Here is a 5,663-nt window from a genome sequence, read left to right on the forward strand (position 1 = left end):
ATGCAGGGCCAAAGCGTGAAGTAATATAGTGAATCCTCTTCTCATACTCTTCTCATGATATATCATGGATTCTATTATCTTTGATCTGAAGAGGCAAAAAAGCAAGGAACACTCTGGCTATAACCCTGTTGCCTCTGTAATCTCAACCTCATATTGAAGGCCAAAATGATTCCATGAGAGTTACTGATAGTCAGTCCATATTAGAAAGCAAAAAGAGCTTCATTCTGATGTCAGGAAAATGCGGCAGCAATGGAATTATTAGTTATAGGGTTGATGAGCTCAACAACAAGATGGAAGGGCAATATATAGAAAAACAGGCAAAAGGCAAAGACCTCACCTCAGAGCTGCTTTTATCTGATGTTCACCAGAGTTACATGTACACTTAAAGAAAGTCTTTCCAGAACCTCATCAAGGAAATCCCTGATACCCTAGCAGTGTATTTTTGTTTGATACCAGATATGACCAGATTGAGAAACACGATTTACTTTACAACATGACAAATGAATATATAAATAAAAATTGTGAAAATACTTGATCAACACAGTTACTATTAATGAATATGACTCATAGAAGAGGAGGTTTTTCTCTCCCCTGAAATATTTTCTTCTTAGTTATGTATTCTAATACTTATTAGAGGATACCACCTGGATCATAATTGATCAAAGACTTTAAACTCCTCAAACTAATAAAGCTATACATACAAGCCCCGAGGGCCAGCGGAAAGAATGGAAACAGGCAACCTCTGGAGGTAGGAGATAGCGGAACCCTCCAAAATGTATCAGAGATGTGAGAGGTGAGAGACTCTCAGAACTCAAAGGGAGGGAACTTAGATGAAATCCTCAACAATATGGAAAGGAAACATATAGAGCCCAAGTCCAGCAGGAAGACAGGGCATCAAATGAGGGAGGGGGCATCCCACAGTCACAACTCTGACTCATAATCATTCTTCTCTGAAGGAAATACAGGGATGGACATGGAGAGGAACCTGAGGAAAACAAGGTCCAGAGATAGGCCCAAAGAGGGATCCAGCTCAAGGGGAGGTCTCAAGGCCTGACACTATCACTGAGGCTATGGAGTGCTCACAAAAAGGGACCTAGCATGACCGCACTCTGAAAGACCCAACAAGCAGCTGAAAGAGTCAGAGGCAGATAGTTGCACCCAAGCAGTTAACAGAAGCAGCTGACCCCTGTTGTTGAATTAGGGTAAGAATGAAAGAAGCTGAGAAAGAGGGCGACCCTGCAGGAGGACCAGCACTCTCAACTAATCTAAGCCCCTGATATGAGGTCACCAACACACATATAGCAGAAGACAGCTGAGTCTGTGTTCATTCAGAGATGATGTAACTAACTCTCAAGAGACTGGAGGCCCCAGAGATTTTAGATGTCATGTGGGGTGGGAGTGGGGGACATCCATGTGGAGACAGGGAAGTAGGGAGTAGGTATAGAATGTGGAGCAGTAGGAGGGTGGACAGAGAAAGGGGAATAAAATGTGGAGTATAAAATAAACAAATTAATTAATTAATTTTTAAAAATGCTAAACATCTATGGCATTTAGCTATGAATGAAAACCTATACCAGGTATTTGGGTTCATGTTAGTATGAATGTTACTATAAAATATTTTCTTATTGGGGAAGAGCCTCAAAGGTATGGGCACAGGGAAAAAATTCCTGACTAGAACAGCAATGTCTTGTGCTATAAGATCGAGAATCCACAAATGGGACCTCATAAAATTGCAAAGCTTCTGAAAGTTAAAAGACACCATCAATAAGACAGAAAGGCCACCAACAGATTGGGAAAGGATCTTTACCTATCCTAAATCAGATAGGGGACCAATTTCCAATATATATAAAGAACTCAAGAAAGTGGACTCCAGAAAATCAAATAACCCCATTAAAAAATGGGGCTCAGAGCTAAACAAAGAATTCTCACCTAAGGAATACCTCAGCATCCTTAATCATCAGGGAAATGCAAATCAAAACAACCCTGAGATTCTACCTCACACCAGTCAGAATGGTTAAGATAAAAAATTCAGGTGACAGCAGATGCTGGCAAGGATGTGGAAAAGGAGGAACACTCCTCCATTGTTGGTGGAATTGCAAGTTTATACAAGCACTCTGGAAATCAGTCTGGCAGTTCCTCAGAAAATTGGACATAGTACTACTGGAGGATCCGGCAATATCTCTCCTGGGCATATTCCCAGGAGATGTTCCAACTGGTAATAAGGACACATGCTCCACTATGTTCTTAGCATCCTTATTTATAATAGCCAGAAGCTGGAAAGAACCCAGATGCCCCTCAACAGAGGAATGGATACAGAAAATGTGGTACATTTACACAATGGAGTACTACTCAGCTATTAAAAGGAATGAATTTATGAAATTCCTAGGCAAATGGATGGATCTGGAGGGCATCATCCTGAGTGAGGTAACATATTCACAAAGGAACTCACACAATTTGTACTCACTGATAAGTGGATATTAGCCCAAAAACTTAATACCCAAGATATAAGATACAATTGGTTAAACGCATGAAACTCAAGAAGAACGAAGACCAAAGTGTGGACACTGTGCCCCTTCTTGGAATTGGGAACAAAACACCCATGAAAAGAGTTACAGAGATAAAGTTTGGAGCTGTGAAGAAAGGATGGACCATCTAAAGACTGCCATATCCAGGGATCCATCCCATAATCAGCTTCCAAATGCTGACACCATTGCATACACTAGCAAGATTTTGCTGAAAGGACCCAGATATAGCTGTCTCTTGTGAGACAATGCCGGGGCCTAGCAAACACAGAAGTGGATGCTCACAGTCAGCTATTGGATGGATCACAGGGCCCCCAATGGAGGATCTAGAGAAAGTACCCAAGGAGCTAAAGGGAACTGCAACCCCATAGGTGGAACATTATTATGAACTAACCAGTACCCCAGAGCTCTTGACTCTAGCTGCATTTGTATCAAAAGATGACCTAGTAGGCCATCACTGGAAAGAGAGGCCCATTGGACTTGCCAACTTTATATGCCCCAGTACAGGGGAATGCCAGGGCCAAGGGGAGGGGGTGGGTGGGTGGGGGACTGGGGGGGGGAGTGTATTGGGGACTTTTTGGATAGCATTGGAAATGTAATTGAGGAAAATACCTAATTAAAAAAAATTCAGGTGACAGCAGATGCTGGCAAGGATGTGGAAAAGGAGGAACACTCCTCCATTGTTGCTGGAATTGCAAGTTTATACAAGCACTCTGGAAATCAGTTTGGCGGTTCCTCAGAAAATTGGACATAGTACTACTGGAGGATCCGGCAATATCTCTCCTGGGCATATTCCCAGGAGATGTTCCAACTGGTAATAAGGACACATGCTCCACTATGTTCTTAGCATCCTTATTTATAATAGCCAGAAGCTGGAAAGAACCCAGATGCCCCTCAACAGAGGAATGGATACAGAAAATGTGGTACATTTATACAATGGAGTACTACTCAGCTATTAAAAAGAATGATTTTATGAAATTCCTAAGCAAATGGATGGACCTGGAGGGCATCATCCTGAATGAAGTAACCCAATCACAAAAGAACTCACATGATATGTACTCACTGATAAGTGAATATTAGCCCAGAAACTTAGAATACCCAAGATACAAGATACAATTTGCAAAACACATGAAACTCAAGAAGAATGAAGACCAAAGTGTGGACACTTTGCCCTTTCTTAGAATTGGGAACAAAACACCCATGGAAGGAATTACAGAGAAAAAGTTTGGAGCAGAAACTAAAGGATGGACCATCTAGAGACTGCCATATCTGGGGATCCATCCCATAATCAGCCTCCAAACGCTGACACTATTACATACACTAGCAAGATTTTGCTGAAAGGACCCAGATATAGCTGACTCTTGTGAGGCTATACCGGGGCCTAGCAAACACATAAGTGGATGCTCAGAGTCAGCTATTGGATGGATCACAGGACCCACAATGGAGGAGCTAGAGAAAGTACCCAAGGAGCTAAAGGGATCTACAACCCTATAGGTGGAACAACAATATGAACTAACCAGTACCCGCCAGAGCTCATGTCTCTAGCTGCATATGTATTAGAAGATGGCCTATTTGGCCATCAGTGGAAAGAGAGGCCCATTAGTCTTGCAAACTTTATATGCCCCAGTACAGTGGAACGCCAGGGCCAAGAAGTGGGAGTGGGTGTGTAGGAGAGTCGGGGGGAGGGTATGGGGGACTTTTGGGATAGCATTGGAAATGTAAAGGAAGAAAATATCTAATAAATAAAAAAAAAAAAGAGTTAGGATCTATATGCCCCAGTACAGGGGAGTGCCAGGGCCAGGAAGCAGGAGTGGGTGGGTTAGGGAGCAGGGCTGTGGGGAGGGTATAGGGGACTTTGAGGATAGTATTTGAAATGTAAATGAAGAAAATATCTAATAAAAAAATGTCAAAAAAAAAAACCAAGCAGTGAATGAAGCAGTGAATTTTCCTTTATTTTGGTGGCTCTAACTGTACCTGGATTCACATACATACAGAAGCAAATTGTTATACAGACACATGTATATTTATCTTCTTATATGCCCCAATATAGGGGAATGCCAGGGCCAAAAGAATGGGAATGGGAGGGTAGGGAAGTGGGGGGCGGTATGGGGGACTTTTGGGATAGCATTGGAAATGTAATTGAGGAAAATATGTAATAAAAAAAGTATGAAATCTACAGTGTGAATATCCAAGTGATATGAAATCAGAAAACAGTATGTTAAGTAACATAGCATAGTATAGTCATATAAAACCAAAACATGCATAATTCAATCTAGAATTTAAGTGAGATTTAAAATAGCAACAAGAGCCAAATCACACCTGAGAAGCTGAGAACATGTTTTTTGTCCTTGAGGCTGGGTCCCTTGGTAGTAAAAGCAGTCTTAGAATTGGCTGTTTCTCACTGGAATCTGAGGATTAGTGGTTATTCAATCCACCAGTTAGGGTTTCTCAGTAGCCTCCGTGTGCTCTGGGAGCCTCAGATGTTCACTGGGTTCACATGTCAACAAAGGAATCAGCCAGAGTGAAAACAAGAAGACCATAGGCTTGGTAGAAATAGGAAAAACATGTGAAGCCAAAAAAGTGGAGGCAGGATGAGCCTTTCATGAATATCCTTTTAAAATCTGGCCTCTACACAAAGATGCTACTTACAATTGTGGTAGACCTTTTAAAATCAATCTGGACAAATCTTCAGGAGAATATTCTTACACGTATGACTCTTAGAATGACACTAGATCCAATCATAACTATTGTTTGATATGATTTGGCAGAGATATAGATTGAAAAAAAAAACAATCAGCAGAAGTATACAAAGGTTTTATTACATAAGTAAGTGTGGCCAAGTAACATTGAAAAGTGAATATTGTTAGCAATATTCTAGATTGTGCTAAAAAACTTACCAACATGGTAGAATTTGTATGATTTAAGATCTTCAATATTAATCATCATAAATAAGAATGCAAGAAGATCATCCTGTAAAGATGCATAGATTTTGACACAATCCCTTTTTATGATTTCATTGATGCATGCTGTCTTCAGTTCCTTAAATCATACTCATTAGCATTTTAGGTATGCCAGGAAGTATTTTGAAAATGTTAAATATTAATACATCAGGTAAATCTGGAGATCAGTAATCTCAAATCC

This window comes from Mus caroli, unplaced genomic scaffold (genome assembly GCF_978045245.1).
Source record: "Mus caroli unplaced genomic scaffold, Mus_caroli_1 scaffold_4, whole genome shotgun sequence".
Taxonomy (NCBI): Eukaryota; Metazoa; Chordata; class Mammalia; order Rodentia; family Muridae; genus Mus; species Mus caroli.